This window comes from Helianthus annuus, chromosome 7 (genome assembly GCF_002127325.2).
Source record: "Helianthus annuus cultivar XRQ/B chromosome 7, HanXRQr2.0-SUNRISE, whole genome shotgun sequence".
Classification (NCBI taxonomy): Eukaryota; Viridiplantae; Streptophyta; class Magnoliopsida; order Asterales; family Asteraceae; genus Helianthus; species Helianthus annuus.
Genome location: NC_035439.2, coordinates 67,004,685 through 67,030,224, shown reverse-complemented (window position 1 = coordinate 67,030,224; position 25,540 = coordinate 67,004,685). Strand labels below are relative to the sequence as shown.

Genomic DNA, 25,540 nt, shown 5'->3' with positions numbered 1-25,540 from the left:
CTGCAAAGTCTATCCTTTAGGTGCTGAAAAGCAGTCTCCTGGGGCTCTCCCCAGCGATAGGTAACACCCTTCTGTGTCAGTAGCGTAAGCGGCTGAGCAATCTTCGAAAAGTCTCTAATAAACCGTCTGTAGTAACCTGCCAGACCCAAGAATTGTCGTATTTCTGTCGGTGTACGCGGTGCAGGCCAGTTTCTGATCGAATCTACCTTGGATGGATCGACGTGAATCCCATCCTTGTTTACTACATGGCCCAAGAAGTGGACTTCACGAAGCCAGAAGTCGCATTTAGAAAGCTTGGCGTACAACTGTTCCTTCCGAAGGAGTTCCAAAATGAGACGAAGATGCTGCTCGTGTTCCTCCTGACTCTTGGAGTAAATCAGAATGTCGTCGATGAAAACAATGACGAACTTGTCGAGATAGGGTTTGCACACCCTGTTCATAAGATCCATAAATACAGCAGGCGCGTTCGTTAACCCAAATGGCATGACGAGAAACTCGTAGTGTCCGTAACGAGTTCTGAAGGCTGTCTTGGAGACGTCCTCATCCCGGACTCTCAGCTGATGGTACCCCGACCTCAAATCTATCTTCGAATAGTAGCACGACCCTTGCAACTGGTCGAATAAGTCGTCGATGCGCGGAAGAGGATAACGGTTCTTCACCGTCACCTTGTTGAGTTCACGGTAGTCTATGCACATCCTGAACGTACCGTCTTTCTTTTTCACGAAAAGTACTGGAGCTCCCCAAGGCGAAGAGCTTGGTCGTATGAAACCCTTTTCCAAGAGTTCTTGCAGCTGTTTTGACAATTCCTCTAATTCCGATGGAGCTAGACGATATGGTGCGCGAGCTATGGGTGCTGCTCCTGGAGCGAGTTCGATCTGAAATTCGACCTGACGATGAGGCGGTAAGCCAGGTAAGTCTTCAGGAAACACCTGAGGGTAATCACGTACAACTGGAATGTCTTCCAATTTCTTTTCCTTTGTTGAAGCATCTGAAACAAGAGCCAAAATGGCTGTGTGACCCTTACGTAAGCATTTCTGAGCCTTCAAGAAAGAGATGATGCCAACCACTGCACCACTCTTGTCGCCTTGAACTTCTAGAGGTTCCTGACCCAAACGAGGGATGCGAATAACCTTTTCGCTGCATAAGATTTCTGCCTGGTGTTGGGATAACCAATCCATCCCAATCACGACGTCGAAGCTACCCAAAACTATGGGAATGAGATCAATAGGGAAGGCTTGACCAGCTAGGATAAGATTACAACCCTGAACTACGTGCGTGGCTTCTAGACTTTTACCGTTAGCTAACTCTACTACATGTTTGGTGGGTAAAAGTGTTGGTGCACGTTTTAGCAGTTGACACATTTTCACAGACATATAGCTTGTATCCGCACCCGAATCAAACAAAACAGTAACGTAAATATTGTCGAGGAGAAACTTACCCATAACAACGTTGGGATCGTTCACTGCGTCGCCTCGACCTAGTACAAAAGCACGACCACGAGCTTCATTGCCGTTGTTGTTGTTGTTCCCGCCGTTATTGTTGCCGTTGCCCTGGTTGTTATTGTTGTTGCGATTCTGGTTCAACTGAGGGCAATCGCGTTTGAAGTGACCTTCAGCCCCACACTGGAAACATCCCCGGTTTCCACGCTGTGGCTGCTGCTGCTGATTCTGGTTCTGTGGAGCTGGTTGCTGAGGCTGCTGATTCTGATTCGCAGGCCGTGGGCTCCTACAGTCTTTGGCCTCGTGACCCATCTTAAGACACCTTTGACAACGACCCTTGTTACATGGGCCGTGGTGATGCCTGTTGCAGTTGTGGCACCTAGGTTGACTACCCTGATATCTCCTCTGTCTGTGACCACCAGAGGATTGTTGACTGGGACTCTGATAGTGATCGATCTTCTGCTGCTGAGCTTGTGGCTGAACAGATGCTGAACCTTTACTGGAATCTCCATCCCATTTTCTTTTACTGTCACCAGATGTAGCAGGAGTAATTGAGGTGGTGACGTTAGCAGTAGCATTAACACGCTTGGGCAGTTTATTCTGATCCACTGCCTGATCAGTGATGCGATGAGCGAGACGCTGAATCTCCTGGATGTTTTCGAGGTTAGCCGACGTCACGTGGCTCTGAATTTCTGGCGCCAATCCTTTGAGATACAACTCAATGCGCTTGTATGGAGGGTCCACCATAGTAGGACACAGAACGGCCAGCTCATTGGACCGTTTGGTATACGCTTCGATTTCCGATCCAACCATTTTCAAGTTATAAAGCTCGTCTTCCAGCTTGTGTATGTCTTCCCGCGTGCAGTACTCACGCTTGATGAGTTCCTTAAAGTCGTTCCATGGGGTGGCGTTAGCAGCTGCCAACCCTAAGATCTGGACTTGGGCGTTCCACCAAGTCAGTGCTATCCCTTCCAAAGTACCAGTAGCAAACTTGACCTTGCGAGCCTCAGGGCACTCGCACATTTCGAATACTGATTCTAGCTTCTCGAACCAGTGGAGGAGTCCAACTGCTCCTTCTGTGCCGCTGAAAGAGTTCGGACGACAGTCCATGAAATTCTTGAACGTGCAGACAGGCTGCTGCGCGTGTTGACCTATTGTGTACGAATAGGACGAAAGTTAAATACGAGAGTTAATGTAGGATCTAAAGATCCTAGTGTGTGCCTATACTGCAGGATATACTACCTGCTTGAGCTGCTGCAACTGCCGCAGCAACTTGAGCTTGAACAAGAGCCTCTAGCTGGGCTTGAGTCATGTTGATTCGTCCAGACATGATCTTCATAGTAACAAGTAGCATACGTAAGAATGGTTCGCGAGTAGGGCGATGACAGAAAAGCGTAGGCATATAGGTGTTCTCATGTAATCAAAGCATGTGTATCTAAGAGTAGTGCGAGCAAAGTTCTAAGCAGTTCTAGCAAACAGGCAATAAACATAAACCTTATTACCTAGGATGTCGAGTCTTGCACGTGGAGCGAAGCGTCGTTGTGGATCGTTGAGAGCACTGTACTGGTTATAGTCCGGTTTTAATAAAACGTTTTCCCATATTAAAACCAAGTTCTCTATAACCAATGGCTCTGATACCAATCTGTCACACCCCCAAAATCCCACACGCGGAGTACCACCGCTTGGAGGCGTGACTGACCAGGATCAAGCCACCAATTATATCAAACATAGCATTTAATAATAATCAAAGACATAATTGGTGTTCAAAACCAAACACTGTTTAAGTAGCGGAAGCATTAAATGTAAAACCCAAAACATAAGTATCAATGTGTGAATGTAAAAGTGTTTAATAAGCATTCACGAGTTCTTGTCCACAACGACCCGCCTCTCCTCTGGTGCAAGCTCCAAGTATACCTAAGGCCCTGCAAGGCATGCAGCAAATAATCAACAAACTAGTTGAGCGAGTTCACAGAAAGTAAGTTCATAATCATAGGGCGTGAGTTAACTAGTGGGGGCTTCCCATGTTTATCCTGGCGAATGAGGGCTTCTCATTAACGGTACTTACTAGACTAACTTCCGACCATGTGTTCTTCTTTACCGAGAACAGGAAGACGTACAGGGTCACGTAGGCTTTACGTGACGTGCCCTTCCCCGAGGACAGTGGTACGCGTGGGGGCTACGTAGGCTTTACGCAGCGTGGCCTTCCGACCTGGAAGCCAGTGAATGGTATTGGGTTACGTAGGCTTTACGTAACGTGTCCTTCCCGACCCGGGAGACATATGGCAAGTATACTGGGTTACGTAGGCTTTACGTAACGTGTCCTGACTAACCTGAGGACGATGGTCTATAGTCTGGTATATGCGTAAGTACGAGTAACTCCTTTAACATTAACATATCCAACCCAATTCCCAACCCGGGAATCCCATGCCTTGGCTGTGTGAACTCACCTTGGTTTGCTCGGCAGATACACAAATAAAAGATTCTTGAACTAAGGGTGGTCAACCACGTCCTAACAGGGTTACCACACAAGTCAGGATTTGACTAAGATAATGCACGTATGATTCACATAAGTTAACACGTTACTATCACGTATAGATCATGGCAACGTTTGACAGATAAACAATACATTCAACCCGTACAGTTTGAACAAGTAGGCCCAAACTATCCGGCCCAATGTGCATAAGTGGCTTGTGCGAGTCCGTTGGGGTTGTGCGATTTGGGGTTGGGCTTGAGGCCCAATCGGTTAAACAAATAACTTATGAAGTTAACTCATTAGGCCAAAGTAATCGGTCCAACATATAAACAAGCAGTTCAACATAAACGGCCCAACATAACATCGTGTAACTCTTGTGCGACCCGAATGATCTTGTACGATCAAGTTGGGTTGTGCGAGATGTCTTGGGCTTGTGCGTCTGTCCAGCCCATCAGCTAAATAAAACATGTAACTAGTGTGTGGCCCAACACCTTGTGCGATCCACACTAGCTTGTGTGATCCACTAGTGTTGTGCGATCAGGCAATCTGCTAGCATTGTGCGACTGGGACCTGTTGTACGACTGGGCTGGGTTGTGCGATCCTAACCAGCCCAACAGTTCATCCGGCCCAACTAATCAAGTAACACATGTACGGCCCACATAATTGTGCGATCAGTGTGTGTTTGTGCGAGTGGGTAATTGGGCTGTCCGGCCCAACAGTTATGTATCTTAACAAGTCGTGTGAATATGTGTGGCCCAAAAGAGCATGTGCGATCCAATGAAGGCTTGTACGATCCAGCTGCCATTGTGTGATCCGAGGGATCTTGTGCGACAGGCAGCTTTGTGCGAGTGGACCACCTTGTGTGATTGGACTTCTTGTACACCAAGAAGTCTTGTGCGATTATTTAACAAAATTCCATGAATTATGCTATCAGTTACATTCCATTCAAAGTTTCCAAATGATTAATCAATCAACAACCAATCAGTTACAACACATGCTAAATCTCGATCAAACAAGGCAATCATTCCTAAATCCATATGAACCTTAACAAGACATGAACAATAATCCAATGATTCACATAATCAAAACACGGCCAACAACCTATCAATTCCTATTGTTCGATCCGATCATGCATATACAGCCGATTACTTCAAACAACACGTGATTAACAATCTAAATTAATCTATAATATGGTACATACGAGTCGGTTTCATGACAAGTAAACATGTATCAATCGATCCACATAATCAATCATGTTTAACAAGAATCCTATCACATCATCATCATGACTATGGTAACACACATCAAAACATCTACAACAATTAACCAAACACTAACCGTGAGATAGAATCAAGTCGAGAGAGAGTGATCTTCGGTTGCTTGCCGTCGGGTTCGAAGAAGAGAGAAAGATAGCTAGGGTTTCGAGAACTTGTGTGTGTGTGTGTGATATGTTTGTAACCACAATGAGAAACAAAACCCCCTTACCCTTTGTTTGTTCACGTGAAAGGGAAGTGGGCCGAACCCCTTATGGACCGCCCTATGGGTCCGTGTACAAGAATGAGGCCCAAACGGCCTTGTGCGAGTGGTGTGTATGATGTGCGGTTCGAGTTATTAACATTTATATATATACAAAGCACACAATAACAAAACGTTTATTAAATCCAAACATATAATCCAGTTCACATATGCACGTAGCGTTACACAAAGCGAGTCTAAAGTTCGAGTTGTCACAGTTTTCGTGTAATCCAACTCTTAACTGCTTCAATTTTCACGGGATCGACATGAATACCTTGACTATTGACGATGTGACAGAGGAATTGAACCTCCTCGAGCCAAAATTTACACTTGGAGAACTTGGCGTAGAGGCGATTACCTTGGAGAAGCCCGAGTACCAAACGGAGATGTTCCGCGTGTTCGACTTTCGACTTCGAGTAGATAAGGATATCATCGATAAACATGATGACGAAGCGATCGAGAAAGGGTTTACACATACGGTTCATCAAATCCATGATAACCGTGGGTGTGTTGGTAAGACCAAAGGGCATGACCATGAATTCATAATGGCCAAAACGGGTACAAAAAGCGGTTTTAGGGATACCTTCCTCCTGAATTCATAGCTAATGATAACTAGAGCGTAGATCGATCTTAGAAAAACACGTAGCGCCATGCAATTGATCAAATAAGTCGTCGATTCGGGGCAAGGGGTAGCGATTCTTGATAGAGAGTTTGTTGAGTTCCCTATAATCGATGCACATTCGGAATGATCCATCCTTCTTTTTCACGAAAAGGATAGGTGCGCCCCATGGAGATGTGCTAGGGCGTATGAAGCCTTTATCAAGTAAAACCTGGAGTTAACTAGAAACTTCGTGCATTTCGGACGCTGTGAGGCGATAAGGGGCTTTAGCAACAGGGTTAGCTCCAGGAATGAGGTCGATACGAAAATCAATGTCATGAGTCGGGGGTAGATCGGTTAAATCGTCAGGAAAGACATTAGGAAAATCATGAACCACAAGTACCTATTCCATCGGCTTCTTTTCCTTCTCCGCTACTACGATGTGTGCTAAGAAAGCCATGTATTCCTTTCGGAGATACTTGCTTGCTTGAATGCACGACATAAGTTTCAATTCCTTCGAGGATACTTTTCCATAAATACAGAGTTGGTCGCCATTTGAAAAAAGGAATCAAATCATCTTTTTTAAACAAACGACTTCAGCACGATTTTCACGAAGAAAATCCATGCCTACTATGATATCGAAACTACCAAGTTGCATCGGAATGAGATCGATCGGGAAAACGTGATTTTTGAGTTCAAGAGTACAATCAGGGAGTACGGAACTAACGGTGACGGTTCTTCCGGTGGCAATTTCTACGTCGAACGTCGTTGGGAGGTTAGCGCCTTTATCGTTTAGGAGCTTTTCGAATTCAAACGACAAAAAACTGTTATCGGCTCCAGTATCAAATAAACACGAAGCATAAATACTGTTAACAAGGAACGTACCATTGACAACATTGTTGTCAGTCTGAGCCTGGCGGACATTGATGTTGAAAGTTCTTGCTGCTGCTGCTGCTGTTGTTGCTATTGCTGCTGCTGCGGTGGTTGCTGTGGTTCTTATTTCACCACACGGTTTGGGAAGATGTTTGCAAAATGATTCGGGTCACCACAAGAGTAGTAGGCTCGTGCATGAGCAGCAGGTACAGGATCTGCTTGGTTACCTTGGATTGCGAGGGGTTGAGCTGGTGGTGCTGGAGGAGCTTGAACAGCTTGTTGACGTGGGCCTAAATGACAATGAGCAGTGAAATGCCTATAAATGTTGCAGTTGGCACAAAAACGACAATTCACCCCTGCAGGGTGATGGTAGGTGCAAGTAGGGCAGAGAGGATGAACACCAGTGTACGCACGCTTAGCAGGCGGTGCGTTGGTGTTAGGAGTTGCAACTTATCGGTTCTTGTTGTTGTTGGGTTGTACCGGTACAGCGTTGAGAGGAGCGGCGGTTGTAGCGTAGTTCTTGTTGTTGTTACCCTTGCGCTTGCGATTCTGACGTGAAGACTTTGAATCTTGTGATGCTGTAATGTCGGTAGCGGGAGTAGCAGTAACTTGATTGAGGCTCTTGGTTGAGGTCTTGAAATACCCAGCTAAGACTTGCTTATGGTTGATCTCAGCTCCGAGTTGGTAAGTCTCCTCAATAGTAGCAGGTTTAGCTGCCTGAACGAAGTCAGCTACCCAGTCTGGGAGAGCGCGGATGTATTTCTTGATTGTTATCTATGGTGTTATCACTTGGCCAGGATAGATAATACTGAGTTGCTTGAAGCGAGCGGTGAGACTAGCGTTGTCACCTCCTTCTTGTTTGATATGCCAGAATTCATTCTCCAACTTTTGAACCTCATGGGGAGGACAGAACTCCTCCATCATGAGCTCCCTAAGTTCTTCCCTAGAAAGACCATAAGCTGAATCATTACTGCGCCTGTTGCGCTCAGCAGTCCACCAGTCCAGAGCCCTAGACTGAAAAACTCTAGTAGCATTAACAGTACGCAGATTTTCTGGGCATCGATTTGCCTGGAGGTGACTTCGATTGAGTCAAACACTGGAACATAGCACTGGGTCCGTCTTCACCAGTGATATTAGCAGGACCGCAGGCCTTGAATTGCTTAAAGCTGAAAGGAGTTTTCGAAAAGTCGCTCTTGGATTCAACAGAGGACTTGCTGCTGACATCGTTGATCTCACTGACGATCTGAGGTATGACCTTAGCCATTTCCTTGGTTGCCAGTGAAGCGATGCGCTTCTCAGCATGGTTACGTCGAGCGACTCGTGAAGTATGCGGTCCAAATGACGACATTGTCTACAGCAGACATCGTCATAGGATTCGGACGAGATTCGATTATATCGGGTTTCATAAAGTTTAGCGTTCGTAAAACATCCGTATTGTTATTATTATGTAAAGCATCAGGAATACGTCAAAGACATAGGCACATAAACCACATAGGCAGATAAGCACATAAGCACGTAGGAGCACATAATCCACGTAATTACATATTTTGCACGTATTCACCTATATTTTGCACGTATTCACCTACATATTTTGCACGTATTCACCTATCTTTCAAGTCCGCATACCGCGTTTGAGAGTTGCGAGTGACAGCAAGTTGCGTAGCGAGTAGTGTTACGAGTAGTATAGCGAGTAGTGTAGCGTATGAGAGTCCAAAGTATGTTCGCGATTAGTTAGCGTTTGAGGTTAAAAGGCGGTGTGAGTTAGGCGCATTTTGCGGAGTGAGAAGCGTTAAATCGAAACCATCAGTGTAGAGCACAGCTCTCGCAATCTAAAACACCAAAAATCATAAATAAATCAAGAAAAACAGATAAACTAGGTCGCTTACGGGCCGCGATCCAGCTAGTCAAGATCTTTGCGGGGCGCGAGGCCCTTAAGTTGGCGGACACACAATATTGACATGTGTCTTGACACGTGTCGGACCTACGACATGACTCAGCAACCCTAAAGCCGAATCAAGCTTCCTCGTGGGCTGCGAAGGAAGGATAGAAGTTCTTCGCGGGGCGCGACCCGCCTTCGATCAGCCTATAAATTGGACTTTCAGCTGCCATTCGTTCTCGTTCATTTTCTCTGAATCTTTCTCAATTCTAATAGGCTAAAGTTATAGCCTAATACCCCCTAATAATCAAAGCTCTGCCTTGTTGTAAATACTATAACCCTGCTATTACCCTACACGATTGACTTAGGATTCCATAATGCATGTCGGCTCTGCCGACTCAGTCATTGGAATTCTATCTCGTGTGTACACCCGATTGATATAGGATTCCGTAATGCATGTCGGCTCTGCCCGACTCAGTCATTTGAATTCTGTCTCGAGTTGTACTGTTAATGGGATTTGGGTTATTTTATTAACACGTGTGCATTATATATATATATATATATATAATATATATATATATATATATATATATTCATAGAAACTCAAGGAAATAATAACCAGGAGAAACAACAGGAAGCTATAATATTACCAGGAAGCCTGTAGGAATACCTAAGTCTACAAATGTGAGTCTGTTCTCTTTTCTCACAGCTTGTGAGCCCTTATTACAAATGTTCTCCAAAACTATAAATATGTATCAGATATAACTACAGTGATTAAGTCTTTGTAAGTCTTCAATTGCTGCCAGTATTATGGGGTATGTATACAGTACTTGATAACCTTCACAATTGGGCACGTGTATACATTGTGTGATATGACCATAGTCACAAATCCGTCGAGTGACACGTACTGACCGAGTAATTGTGTAGATATCAACATTGTAATCGCCCTTAATACTGTAATGTTATAACAACTAATGTTTTATAAATTGGAATGTACTGGCTAGTATTTCTTGCTGATAGAATGTTTTTAAAACGCGTTTCAGGTAACACAATGTGAAAGCCAGTAAAAGCCAGCTGGAGAGCACTGAAGGCTTAGAAAAGTAGCTATAAAAGTTGCCTAAATAAAAAAGAGAATCGTTTTCAATAATTAGGTTCTATCCCTATAAATATATTACAAATGAAAAATTGGGTTTTGTCCCACTTGTTTGTTATAAATGTATTATCAGCAAAACTTGGGTTTTATCCCATTTATCTCTTTTAAACATTTTGGTATTTAACTCTTACAAAAATCTTTCCTAACTACGATCCTGATGAAACTTTCCTCTGCCAAATTAATAAATACTGATACCATCTGACTGGTTCGCGGCTCCCGCTCCCAGGGTGGGGTCAGGGGTTGTGATAGAAGGTGGTATCAGAACTAAGCCACTTGTTTAAGCCATTTAGGTGTTCTTCTAATACCTAAACCTTAAACATTTATGTTAGAAATTAATACCTTATGTGTTATCCTGTGAACATAAAATCTTAATATGTCTATTATGATTTTATGTCATTTAATGAATTTTGAATTCCCAATATGTGTAACCATTATTTGTATCTTACAATTATGCTATATTTTAAAAGTATATATATATATATAGGTGATATATTAATAATGCTATGTCTTATCATTTTTTATGATATATTATATATAACATATATTTTTATGAATATAATTCAATATGAATTTTATAACATTATAATAATATTACGATATTAACATTAATATCTTAATACTAATATAAGATAACACAATTCAGATATGATACTTCAAAAATATCATAATATAAATATTAAGATATTATGTATGTAGGATCGTTCAGAAGAGTTTTTGCTTGATACGAGAGACGGAAACAAACGTATTAAGGTCAATTCAGCAAGATATACACTTTAACTGTCTTTCTGATTAATTTGACAATGATTTACAGCGAGACGACACTTCGGCAGCAGTTCGGCACTGAAACCGGAAAGTTACAAATGACAAGACACTCAAGGTATTTATAGGCTTGTAATTTCGTGTGGAATTACTTCACACGAAATTAGCTTTCATGCGGTATGCGAAATTAGCTAGTAATTTCGTGCGGAATTACCAAAAGGTAATTTCGTGCGGAATTACCTCCAAGCCCATTTTTAACATATTTCTCGTACTACGTGCCCTGACCTATCTAAATACGTACAAGACTCGATACAAGACGAAGTCGACAGACGTATGCACCAACAGACTCCCCCTCAGATGTTGACGAGTCTATAGTGTCGAGTCTTCAATCTTCAATCTTTATTAGTCTTCTCGAACTCCTCCGAAATATTCAACAATGTAAAGCATCCTCAAATCTCTCTCTCTTCTCTTCTTATCAGCACCAACAGGTAACCTCCCCTCGGATGTTGATCCAATATTCAATCTTCTATTTTTCTCTTGATCAGATCTCTTGATTCCTTAAGTTCATCAGTATCAGCAGCTTGCGTGAACACATCTTCCAGGATCAGAATCTGGCTCTTTTCATCTACAGACTCCCCCTATCAATATGCTGGGATCAGGATCATGACCTGGCACACACTCTGCTTTAGGAATCGAAACCTGGCTTTACATGCACATTCTCTACCTCACAACAAATTATACAAATTTAAAAATTTGACAAATTTATGTTCTCTGATTACTACTTGTAAAAATGGAATGATTTAACATTTTAAAAACTTCTGCTGACCACTTGTAGACAAAATCTTCCAAAAAGTTTTAATCATTTTGAACAAACTCCCCCTCAAATTGATGTTCATCATGTTTAGCACTTGGAATTTTGAAAATCAGCTTTTCAACACCAGTTGTCGAAAATCTTTTTGTATTTTTCAAAAGCTTATGCTAAAACACAACCAAAATCTTTTTGGGTTTTTGATTATAAAGAAATGCAGAAATATTTACATACAATATTTTTGTGAGTTTGTGTAAGAGGATCATATCAGTTTATAAGACAAATCACTAACACCGTTAAGCTTTAAACATTTTAGGTTCTAAACAATTCACTTAGATTGTCAGTATACTGGTCCACTTAAATTTTTACACAAAGTTCAACTGTTTAGAGATACGAGATTAATGTTTTAAGCACTTAAACTTATTCGTGTGTCCCACCTCAGAATATACTCTCGTATCCCGATTTCTATATTCAGTCTTACAGGTGAATGTACACTAATGATATCTGTAAACGGGTAAATGCGAAACCGTGAGAGATCAGGTCAGAACTTCCGTTCGTGCAGAGAGATGACGGCTCGACTTTAGGTGTGTCCCGTTTTGGGATCTTTTCTTCAACAGCACATGATTAGCATTTTTCAATGTTTCATCATTTTTTGTACTGAGGGCTGGCTTTAAGATTAAAGCTTTTGCAAAGCATTATACAAGGACTAGGCTATTGCTTCCACAAAATCAGAAGTCCTGGTATAATACCCCAGATATCACCACGCACAAAGACCTAGTATGTCAGAAATAGAAAATCTTTCAAACAAGATTTCGGGGGTTACCCATATATCCGAGAGATGTTCCCCACGATATAAGTAAGTTTGAACTTTTATGTTTATATCTCGAAAACAATCTACTGAATGTGTAAAAACCTACTGACACATCCACAGTGATATGGTTTATCACATTTGACTTTCCAATTCTTTATCGTGTTGTGATAGTCCACTGATGTACTATCATTTCCTCTTTTTTACCACAAAACTCATTTTCATTTTATCATGTTTTTGGCTTTTTCAAATTTTCTAATGTTTTTGGATTTTCTGAAATTTCTTACTCCCCCTAAAATTCAAAAACATTTAAAGAAAACAACATGTACAAGTAACGTTATAACTGTTGTTTTAAGCAATTCACAACAATTCCTTTTGGAATAAAAAATCAGAACTTCCCCTTACAACACATTATGATTTCAAAATACTTATGTTTGTTTTAATCAAAATGGTTTTTCCAGAAAATAAGTTTTGTTGATTTCATAAACCACTTGTAGGTTAGGGGTTTAATTCATCACATTGCTCTTTCAACCAGTTGGAAAAATTTAACAAATTTTAAGATTCTACCAACAAATACCACTCGTAGAAAAACAAGTACAACTTAATGTCCCTGATTAACCACTTGAAGATCGAAATATCACAGTTACCAACCTGTGAATTTCTCAAGAAAGATGTTGATTCCTACTCCCCAATTACCAACCTGGGAGTCCGGCAAGTCAGGTTTTTCAGTTTAAGAGATCCTCCCAAGCCTGACAGACCTTGGGAGTTTCCGAGTTACCAACACTCGGTTTCTTTCCTTTCATCTTCTTCTCATAATATTCCTTCACCCCTTTGACTTTCCCATCAATCATTCTACCAAAAATATGTTTCACTTTGGGGTTAAAGGTTTTTTCAACATCAAATTCTTCCTTTTCAGAAAAGAATTGATTTGAAATCTCAACTTTGCCAACTTTTTGTTTAAAATTTTCAGCCCTCAATGGTGGAAAATTTGCATCATCCATTGGAGGTACTGATTTTTCATCTTTTGATTCAACCTGTGGCTCCTCTGACTTTGTGGAATCAGATTCATCGCCAGAAGATAGCTCGTCTGATTTTGATGAATCAGAATCATTGCTAGAACTATCATCAGATTTCTTAACAACCCACTTTTGGTTGTCAAGATTTTCTTTTCTCTTGTAAAACCTTTTTGAACATTCACCAACCTCAAATTTTGAGTCTTTGAAAACTATAAAAGGTTTGGTTGGTAGTTCATTTTCAACCATCTTCTCTTTCAGTTTACGAGACACTTCCTGTTTTGAATGAATTGCCTCAGAACAATCCTTGGCAATATGACCAACTGTGTTGCATTGAAAACAGGTTCTCGTTTCTTTCTTCTGAACAACTTCATTCTTCATTTCATCTTGCTTCTTTGCAAGGAATTCTCTGTTTGACTGCTTCCAGAATGAACTTTTCTCCTCTTCTTCCGAGCTTGCTCCTGAAACAAATATTGTATTTGTTTTAGAAATTTTCTCATATTTATAATTTTCTGGTGGAATAAATCCAAGACCTTTCTTTTTGAAATTACCGTTATGGTTTGGTTTCTTTCGATTTTCGATAACCTGAACCAGAACTGTAACCCTTTTTCTTGTTTTCTCTTTGTTGAACACTTGAGGTGAATTTTTTTTAGGTTTTTCAGAAAGATTCATATCTTTTATTTCAGAAATATTAATTTCTGTTAATTTGAAAACCTTTTTGATCATTTCAGTTTTGACACCTTTTATTGGAAATTCTTCATCAGAATATAATTTGTCAGAATCATTCAAAGTATATGCCACTTTGAATGTTTCATCATTCAAATTAGAATATATATGTAGGATCGATTTACTGACCAAAGTATATGCCACTTTGAATGTTTCATCATTCAGATATGATACTTCAAAAATATCATAATATAAATATTAAGATAATATGTATGTAGGATCGATTTACTGACCAAACGAGTCGTTCAGAAGAGTTTTTGCTTGATACGAGAGGCGGAAACAAACGTATTAAGGTTAATTCAGGAAGATATACACTTTAATTGTCTTTCTGATTAATTTGACAATGATTTACAAGGAGACGACACTTCGGCAGCAGTTCGGCACTAAAACCGGAAAGTTACAAATGACAAGACACTCAAGGTATTTATAGGCTTGTAATTTCGTGTGGAATTACTTCACACGAAATTAGCTTTCATGCAGAATTAAGTTCCATGGGAAATTAGCTAGTAATTTCGTGCGAAATTACCAAAAGGTAATTTCGTGCGGAATTACCTCCAAGCCCATTTTTAACATATTTCTCGTACTACGTGCCCTGACCTATCTAAATACGTACAAGACTCGATACAAGACGAAGTCGACAGACGTATGCACCAACAATGTATTATACCTAAATGATTTTATGTCATTCATCTTCTCAGTATGTGTAACCCCTGTTTGTATCTTACAGTATGTTATGTTATAAATATATAAAGGGGACATATTCATAATATATTAATATTAAATTTTGTGATATATATCATACCCATATATTTATGTTAATACAATTCAAATATAAATTATAATAATATTATGATATTGATATTAATATCTTAATCAGAGATATAAGATAACACCCCTTAGGTATGATGTTACTAAAATATCATAATATAAAATGTTGTTTGATACGAGTAATAAAATTTTTTGTTTATGATATAACCTAAAATCTTATTCGACCTAAACATACATATACTTTGTCAAAAGTTTTGACAAAACATATGATTATATTAATTTTGTTAAAATATAGTATCCTAGCATTGTTGTTTAAATACAATAATTAAAAACAGGATTTTCATAATAACTCTATGAAAATTATTATTCCATATGATTATATTATATCCATGTAAGCACATGTACATTTTCATCTATATGAAAAGTATGCAAATATATATATATATATATATATATATATATATATATATATATATATATATATATATATATATATATATATATATATATATATATATATATGGGAGGGCTATATAGAAAACCCTTATGTTTTTAGAAAACTCTGGAAACTCAAAACTCCCCCTATTTTTACCCAACCTCCCGACATTTTTTTTTGAAAAAAATAACACATGTAATATACATGTTTTTAAGAGTTTTGGGCCAAAAAAAACAAAAAAGCGCCGAAGGGATGTTTTTTAAAAAAATAAACAAATTTCATTCGAGAATGTAATTTTTCAAGCTCGAGCTCGGCTCAGGCTCGACTCGTTTTGTATTTATTAATTAATTTTTATTAATTATAATTATTGTTATACATATAATTTAGTTATTTTTATATTTATATAAATGGTATATATTATTATCTAAATATATGTTTTATATATTAATAAAAATATATAAAAAGAAAGCTCGTTAAGGCTCGCGAGGCGGATCGAGCACGATAAGCGAAGCTCGGGCTCGGGCTCGTTTACTAAACGAGTTTGTTTTTAGGCTCGGGCTCGAGCTCGAGCTCATTTAAGCTCGGCTCGTTTGAGCTTTTTTTTCGAGTCGAGCTCGAGTAGCTCGCGAGTAGCTCGGCTCGTTTGCACCCCTAGTCATGATATTCGTATCAAAACTCCATCTTCTAAACGAAGGAAAACCACAACCTATAGTTACTCTTATAAGGAATTCCGCTCCGACAAATCATATAAGGACAAAGGAATGAAACCAGCAATCGCGCAACCTACCTACAGAAACTACAACAAGAAGCATTCAGGAAGACGCCATTTTAGGAAGACACGCCACTGTAACTTCTGCAAGAAGACTGGACATACCAAGGAAGAATGTAGATGGAAAACTAACATTTGTTTTAACTGCGGAAAACCAGGTCATATCCGTCCCTACTGCCCAGAACTATCTACGGCACCCAACAACAAGACTAGAAACCCAGATGAAGCTAGGAAGGATGCATAAACGACACAGGAAGCCATAGCAAATTCTAACTTAAGCACCCGTACGTTTTGTCTGTACTAAAGTATTAGTTGACTTTTGATTCCGATCAAAGTTTTATATTAAAAGGTCCTTATTTTTCTTTCATAAGGCCAACACTCATTTATCTCATCTCTTGACAAATCCCTATGTCGCACATGCATTTCTTGTTACGCATGTGATTTCACTTATTCATGAGTTCGAATAAATATTTCGTTATACTCATTCTGATAATCTATATGATTACAAAACATTGACTTTTGATATCAAGTCAATAAATTTCTTGGAAAACTCCTTTTCTTTTCAAAGTTACTTCCCAGAATTTTCATTGTAAACCATTTCTGGTCAATACATATATTCATTGTCGGAATATGTCCAAACCAAGTTCATATTGTTTGAACTTGTTCACAATATACATTCGATTCAAAAACCCATATGATGAACTGAGATCATCATATTCAAGGTAATCTTCTTTGTTTAAATCATAGTAGACTTGTTTAAAGTCTTCAATTCCTAAACCAATCTTAATACAATTTTGTGTTAAGATAAAGGTACCTAAATTCCTATTCTAATGTACCTCCAACATTCCTTTCATATTTGATTAATCCTACGATATTCATTTATTCCTTCACTTGAAAATCCTATCTTTTAAATATCCAGATTCACTTCATTAAAACCGTCAGCTAATTCAAAAACGGTGAATTCGTTCGATCACCGTATCATTGAATTCTTTCAATCATTACAACACCTTGCGGTGTTTGTATAAATTTGTAGCCTGAGCTAATCATAATCCCTAATCATATCAATTCATACGTCTTTCGTTTGACTCATCATTCAAATAGTCTTGATATAATTATGTATCAGGACAATGATACACTAAATTCTATTGTATTTTCGGTGTATCCCTGCCATTCAAATAAATGTCACTGATTTCTGGTTTGTTAGTTAACAAATCATTTTTCATACTTCTATTCTCCTTTGAGATTGTTAGTCTTCCTCAATTGACAATCAAAGTAAGTTCTCTTCTGACATTGAATCCTATTGTTTCTAAAAGTCATTCTGAATTATATGCCTATCAAATCTCTCTTTTGATTTGTGAAACTCAGTCACCTCGATGATTGTATCATTTTCTCTAAGTTCAATTGATTCCTGAAACTAATTTGGATAATTGAATTCCAATTGTTATTTTTATGTCTTGATTCTGCTTCAAACACCTTGATATATTATTTTTACTAACTAAAAGACGTGACGTAACCCCAAGGAGATATCGTAGCCTAAATATCGAGGACGAGATTTAAAACAAGATGGGGAGGATGTAATAACCCTCAAAAACGACCCTAAACGCTCCTACATACACCCTGTATGCGATAAACGGACCCGAATAACCTATATATTAATAAAAATCAAGAAAAAAAATAAATTGGCTCGCTCGCGGGCCGAGACCCAGCTAGTTAAGATCTTCCTGGGGTGCGAGGCCCTTAACTTGGCGGACACACAATATTGGCACGTGTCCTGACACGTGTCAGACCTACGGCATGACTCAGCAACCCTAAAGCCGACTCAAGCTTCCTCGCGTGCCGTGAAGGTAGGATAAAGTTCTTCGCGGGGCGCGACCCGCCTACGATCAGCCTATAAATTGGACGTTCAACTACCATTTGTTCTCGTTCATTTTCTCTGAAGCTCTCTCAATTCTAATAGCTAAACTTATAGCCTAATACCCCCTAATAAGCGAAGCTTTGCCTTGTTGTAAGTACTATAATCCTGCTATTACCCTACACGATTGATTTAGGATTCTGTAATGCATGTCAGCTCTGCCCGACTCAGTAATTGGAATTCTGTCTCATGTGTACACCAGATTGATATAGGATTCCGTAATGCATCTTGGCTCTGCCCGACTCAATCATTGGAATTTTGTCTCGAATTGTACGGTTAATGTGATTTGGGTTATTTTACTAACACGTGTGCATTATATATATATATATATATATCTATACTACTTTAATAAGGATATGTGAAGGACAAGATGGTAATTGAACAAGGTGTTGAAAAAACACTTAATGCACAATGTACAACTGTTAAGGCACAAGAAAACACAAACCCTTTTACCCTTTACAAGGGTATACATCTGCCGTCCAAATGTTTTACTTTCTCACACGGATCAACATCGGGACCGTCCATTTGACTTCACACGGATCACCATATGCTTTCTCTCTCAATGCTCACACATCTCACAAAACAACATCAGATCTTCTTCTCTCTCTCTTCTCGGCGATCTAGGGTTTCATGAGATCTATCACCAGATCCGTTTGAATCTATCACCAGATCCGTTTCATGAGCAGATCTAGGGTTTCATGAGATCTATCACAAGCTTTATCTGGCAAGGGATCCGTTTGATGTTCTGATGTTGTTGCAATGAGTGTTATATATCTTACCATGTTCTTTTGTGATTCTTACTTTTCTGGTGAAGCGGTTGACGGATGTTCGAACGACGAAATCTGAGGTTTACGAAGGATTTTCGCATGTGTTTTGTGATGAATCGACTCAGGTTAGGTTTATCTTTAATCTTGATGTGGATTTGTTAGTAGATAGATGCGGTTATTTCAAATTAGGTTGAAAGTTTTGTGATATTTGAATTTGTATTTTTGGTGATGATAGTTAGGTTAATTTCAGATATGACATAGTGAAAGGATAAATTGTTTTTGTAGTTTTGATTTTACTTTGTTCTGTTATATTTTGATCTTTTCCTTCATTTTTGGGACTGATATGTGTCATGGTTTTGTGAAAATCTGAGGTTTACGAAGGATTTTCGCATGTGTTTTGTGATGAATCGACTCAGGTTAGGTTCTAAATGTTGATTTATCTTTAATCTTGATGTGGATTTGTTAGTAGATAGATGCGGTTATTTCAAATTATGTTGAAAGTTTTGTGATATTTGAATTTGTATTTTTGGTGATGATAGTTAGGTTAATTTCAGATATGACATAGTGAAAGGATAAATTGTTTTTGTAGTTTTGATTTTACTTTATTCTGTTATATTTTGATCTTTTCCTTCAATTTTGGGACTGATAAGTGTCATGGTTGTGTGATAATTATGATATTTAGGTCATTTAGATATGGAATAGTGAAAAGATAGATTGTTATGTATTTTTGATTTTAGTTTGTTCTGTGGGATGCTCGATGAGCAGATCTAGGGTTTCATGAGATGTATCACGAGCTTTATCTGGCAAGGGATCCACAGATTTGAACAAGGGATCCGTTTGATGTGGATTTGTTAGTAGATGCGGTTATTTCCTACATCCGATGTTTTAGTTAGGATTTACCTTTTTAATTTTTTTTATGTTTACTTGTTTGTTTATATGTCACATGCAGATTAGTAAGACAAAGGTGTTTCTAAGGGCCGGACAGATGGCAGAGTTTGATGGTTGTCGGACTAAGGTCCTAAGTTATACGACCTAGATGGCTTGGATAAGCTGAGCCTGTGAGGGTATGATGCATAAGCTGAGCCTATGAGGCTATGATGCATAAGCTGAGCCTGTCGACTCTATGATGCATAAGCTGAGCTTGTGTTCTTAATATGTCTGAACTGAAACTGTTAAGGCTATGATGCATAAGCTGAGCCTGTGAGGTTACATATGTGTTTCTTGTGCTTAAAACACTTGTACATCATGCTTTAAAGGTTGTTTAAGTTTAGTGGAAAATTACTCTTGTACATCATGCTTTAAAGCGGGGTTACATAACACAATAGACTGTGATGATGATTGTATTTTGAGGGTACATAGAAGATCCGAGTAGCATCTTGGCGGGGCAATATCCAGGTTGCATAGTTCTCACTTTGCAACCGTGTGTTGCAGCCATGGCTTTACCCGTAGTTGTGTTCATCTCTCAATTACATGTCTGAGTCTTCCAGTTGTAAAAGTATTATCACAGATTCACAGATCTAAAAGTACATGTCTGAAAGACAGATGTTGATTTATCTTTAATCTTGATGTGGATTTGTTAGTAGATGCGGTTATTTCAAATTAGGTTGAAAGTTTTGTGATATTTGAATTTGTATTTTTGGTGATGATAGTTAGGTTAATTTCAGATATGACATAGTGAAAGGATAAATTGTTTTTGTAGTTTTGATTTTACTTTATTCTGTTATATTTTGATCTTTTCCTTCATTTTTGGGACTGATAAGTGTCATGGTTTTGTGAAAATCTGAGGTTTACGAAGGATTTTCGCATGTGTTTTGTGATGAATCGACTCAGGTTAGGTTCTAAATGTTGATTTATCTTTAAGGCTATGATGCATAAGCTGAGCCTGTGAGGTTACATATGTGTTTCTTGTGCTTAAAACACTTGTACATCATGCTTTAAAGGTTGTTTAAGTTTAGTGGAAAAATACTCTTGTACATCATGCTTTAAAGCGGGGTTACATAACACAATAGACTGTGATGATGATTGTATTTTGAGGGTACATAGAAGATCCGAGTAGCATCTTGGCGGGGCAATATCCAGGTTGCATAGTTCTCACTTTGCAACCGTGTGTTGCAGCCATGGCTTTACCCGTAGTTGTGTTCATCTCTCAATTACATGTCTGAGTCTTCCAGTTGTAAAAGTATTATCACAGATTCACAGATCTAAAAGTACATGTCTGAAAGACAGCTTGCTTGCTGCAGTCTCTATAAAGTACTATACGATATATCACTTGGATGTTTCCCAAGTGTTCTATGATGCATAAGCTGAGCCTGTGAGGCTATGATGCATAATAGACTGTGATGATGATCCAGGACAAGATGGTAATTGAACATCCGTCAAGCTCTTCCTCACTGTGATGATGATCAATGGAGAAGATCTGATGTTGTTTTGTGAGATGTGTGAGCATTGAGAGACAAAGCATATGGTGATCCGTGTGAAATCAAATGGACGGTCCCGATGTTGATCCGTGTGAGAAAGTTAAACAACCTTTAAAGCATGATGTACATCATGCTTTAAAGGTTGTTTAAGTTTAGTGGAAAATTACTCTTATACATCATGCTTTAAAGCGGGGTTACATAACATAATAGACTGTGATGATGATTGTATGTTGAGGGTACATAGAAGATCCGAGTAGCATCTTGGCGGGGCAATATCCAGGTTGCATAGTTCTCACTTTGCAACCGTGTGTTGCAGCCATGGCTTTACCCGTAGTTGTGTTCATCTCTCAATTTATCCGTGTGAGAAAGTAAAACATTTGGACGGCAGATGTATACCCTTGTAAAGGGTAAAAGGGTTTGTGTTTTCTTGTGCCTTAACAGTTGTACATTGTGCATTAAGTGTTTTTTCAACACCTTGTTCAATTACCATCTTGTCCTTCACATATGTTTGACGGATGTTCGAAGGACGAAAGCTGTGGTTTACGAAGGATTTTCGCATGTGTTTTGTGATGAATCGACTCAGGTTAGGTTCTAAATGTTGATTTATCTTTAATCTTGATGTGGATTTGTTAGTAGATGCGGTTATTTCAAATTAGGTTGAAAGTTTTGTGATATTTGAATTTGTATTTTTGGTGATGATAGTTAGGTTAATTTCAGATATGACATAGTGAAAGGATAAATTGTTTTTGTAGTTTTGATTTTACTTTGTTCTGTTATATTTTGATCTTTTCCTTTAATTTTGGGACTGATAAGTGTCATGGTTTTGTGATAATTATGATATTTAGGTCATTTTTGGGGATGATAAGTGTTGTAGTTCAATGAAAATTATGATAGTTAGGTCAATTTTAGATATGGAATAGTGAAAAGATAGATTGTTATGTACTTTTGATTTTAGTTTGTTCTGTGGGATGTTTTGATATACTTTTTCATTTCCCAAGTGTTCTATGATGCATAAGCTGAGCCTGTGAGGCTATGATGCATAAGCTGAGCCTGTCGACTCTATGATGCATAAGCTGAGCCTTGTTCTTAATATGTCTGAACTGAAACTGTTAAGGCTATGATGCATAAGCTGAGCCTGTGAGGTTACATATGTGTTTCTTGTGCTTAAAACACTTGTACATCATGCTTTAAAGGTTGTTTAAGTTTAGTGGAAAATTACTCTTGTACATCATGCTTTAAAGCGGGGTTACATAACACAATAGACTGTGATGATGATTGTATTTTGAGGGTACATAGAAGATCCGAGTAGCATCTTGGCGGGGCAATATCCAGGTTGCATAGTTCTCACTTTGCAACCGTGTGTTGCAGCCATGGCTTTACCCGTAGTTGTGTTCATCTCTCAATTACATGTCTGAGTCTTTCAGTTGAGTGTAGTTGAGAGTTTGTAAAGTGTGAGTAGAGTGTAGATATCTCTGAATTATTTATAGAGACTGAAGCAAGCGTGCTGTCTTTCAAGCATGGTGTCTTTCAAACAGTGTATGGAAGAGTGTTGATATATTATAGAGACTGCAGCAAGCAAGCTGTCTTTCACACAAAATTAAAGTGTTGCTTTTTCCTGAACTGAATTTAATTAGTTATACCTTTGGTTAACGACTGTCACGATCACTATTATTACAGAACAAGCTCACTCCGATCTTCTAGCAGCCGGAGAAAGTGTATCTGCTTGGAGAGTCTCGGAATCGGCTTTAGTGACGCTGAACGCTGCTTCATTAGAATAAAGGTTTTTATATTTGCAACTTGACAAAATGTGATTTATATTAAATTTATTTTAAGTTAATAGTATACTGGTTATAACTAATATCAAATCTTTACTAATACTTGATTTCTTTTTATGATGGTTGACTTTGCGAGAACTAACGGAGCTTGTGTTCTTAATATGTCTGAACTGAAAGTGTTTGAGGCTATGATGCATAAGCTGAGTCTGTCAGGTTACATATTTGTTTCTTGTGCTTAAAACACGTGTACATCATGCTTTAAAGGTTGTTTAAGTTTAGTGGCAAATTACTCTTGTTGTGTACTCCGGATTTTGTGTTCTTAATCTGTCTGAACTGAAAGTGTTTGAGGCTGTGATGCGAAAGCTGAGCTTGTGTTCTTAATCTGTCTGAACTAAAAGTGTTGAGTCTATGATGCATAAGCTGAGCTTGTGTTCTTAATCTGTCTGAAGTAAAAGTGTTTTGAGGCTGTGATGCAAAAACTGAGCCTGTGTAATCTATCTGAACTGAAAGTGTTTGAGGCTGTGATGCAAAAACTGAGCCTGTGCAAGGTTCGCTCGGTCCAACAACTCAAGCAAATGTTTTCTTTGCATTTTAGGGGGAACATGTGTGCTTCTCTCCCAGGGCATACAAAACACAGGTTATTGGCGGCAACCCGCCATATTTAACATATAAAAAAACTTTATATGTTAAATTTGGCGGGCTTCCGCCAACAACCTGTGTCTTGTATGCCCTGTGGAGAGAAGCACCCATCTTCCCCCTAAAAAACATAGAAAACATTTGCTTGAGTTGTTGGACCGAGCGAACCTTGCATAATGCGTCAAGGGAAACTATTGGTCGAGCGAGACATTTGTTCAGGTATCCTTATTTCATGATAAAATGATTATGAATAGCTGTGCATAAACTAATCGCAAGTTTGTTTGGTATATGCAGGGTAATAGGGAACAGCAGTGTTCAGCACTGTGTCATTCTTGCTTGGTGCCATCACCTCAGTTGTCTCTGGCTTACCATCCGTGTACTTTACTAAAATTTGATCGGTGCAGTGAGCATGCGAGCGCAACAAGTGCAGCCGCAGCGGCGCGGTGAGGGCAGCCGCAACGAGCGCAGCGGCATGGCTAATAAAAAAATAAAAAAACTGCCACCTCTAAGTAGATATGTATCAGAATGTACAAATTCATATTTATTGTTTTGTTTATGCGTTTAATCGTTTGATTAACGACTCGATTGATTTGTTTGTAACCATTTGTCTGTAAACGAACTTATTTATCTTACTTTAATTTTTGTATTAAGCATCATCTATCGCGCCTTTGCTGACTGACTTTTATAGATCACTACTTTAGGGAGAATGAACAATTATCCAAATATGGAGATACTAAATCTGCTCGAGGTATGATGCTGGTTGAACTTAAGAAACTAATTGAAGGAAATCCTTTATTTTGTGACAAATTTCAGTTCCAAACCTTAGGAATTCAAGATTAAGGACTCTTACAAACCTAAGACTGTTTGGGAAATTTTTGACTATGTTTTGTACATCTTACAATATAGTAGTTAATGTTAGTTATTTGTGAATTTGTATCACAATTTGAACCAACAAAAGCCTAGGTAGTCCGTCTATTTCAGGTAACATAACTAGAATCAAACAATTTTCTTTGTTTTCTCCTGAGTCGCACAATAACCACCAAACGCCATCACGAAACCACCAATCGCCGCAAATCGCTGATTCTCGCCGCTGAAGAAGGCCTCAACCGACCATCACATTCTGCTACACTACCACCATCGTCGTCACAAGCCACATTGGAAACTACATCCCCGTAGATAGCCCTAAACTCACCAACTTAAGTGATACCACTCCCGCCGCATCGCGCGGGTAAGTGACTAGTATATATATATATATATATATATATTCACAGAAACTCAAGGAAATAATAACCAGGAGAAACAATAGGAAGCTATAATATTACCAGGAAGCCTGTACGAATACCTAAGTCTACCAATGTGAGTCCATTCTCTTTTCTCACAGTTTGTGAGCCCTTATTGCAAATGTTTTCCAAAACTATAAATATGTATCAGTTATAACTACAGTGATTAAGTCTTTGTAAGTCTTCAATTGCTGCCAGTGTTATGGGGTATGTATACAGTACTTGATAACCTTCACAATTGGGCACGGGTATCCAATGTGTGATATGACCATAGTCACAGATCCGTCGAGTGACACGTACTGACCGAGTAATTGTGTAGATATAAACATTGTAATCGCCCTTCATACTGTAATGTTATAACAACTAATGTTTTATAAATTGGAATGCACTCGCCAGTATTTCTTGCTGATAAAATGTTTTTAAAACGCGTTTCAAGTAACACAATTTGAAAGCCAATAAAAGCCACCAGGAGAGCACTGAAGGCTTAGAAAAGTAGCTATAAAAGTTACCTAAATAAAAAGGATAATTGTTTCAATAATTAGGGTCTATCCCTATAAATATATTACAAATGAAAAATCGGGTTTTGTCCTAGTTGTTTGTTATAAATGTATTATCAGCAAAACTTGGGTTTTATCCCATTTATCTCTTTTAAACATTTTGGTGTTTAGCTCTGATAAAAGTATTTCCTAACTATGGTCCTGATGAAACTTTCTACTGCTAAATTAATAAACACCGATAC

The 25,540-nt window shown here is 38.7% G+C and overlaps 1 long non-coding RNA gene across 1 annotated transcript; it reads left to right on the top strand.

The window, feature by feature from the left end:
* The first annotated feature begins 23,679 nt into the window (after window positions 1–23,679).
* On the top strand, window positions 23,680–24,104 carry LOC118480550. Its single transcript, XR_004863222.1, has 2 exons — window positions 23,680–23,740; window positions 23,816–24,104. It is a non-coding gene; the product is annotated as an uncharacterized LOC118480550 (long non-coding RNA).
* Window positions 24,105–25,540: the final 1,436 nt, after the last annotated feature.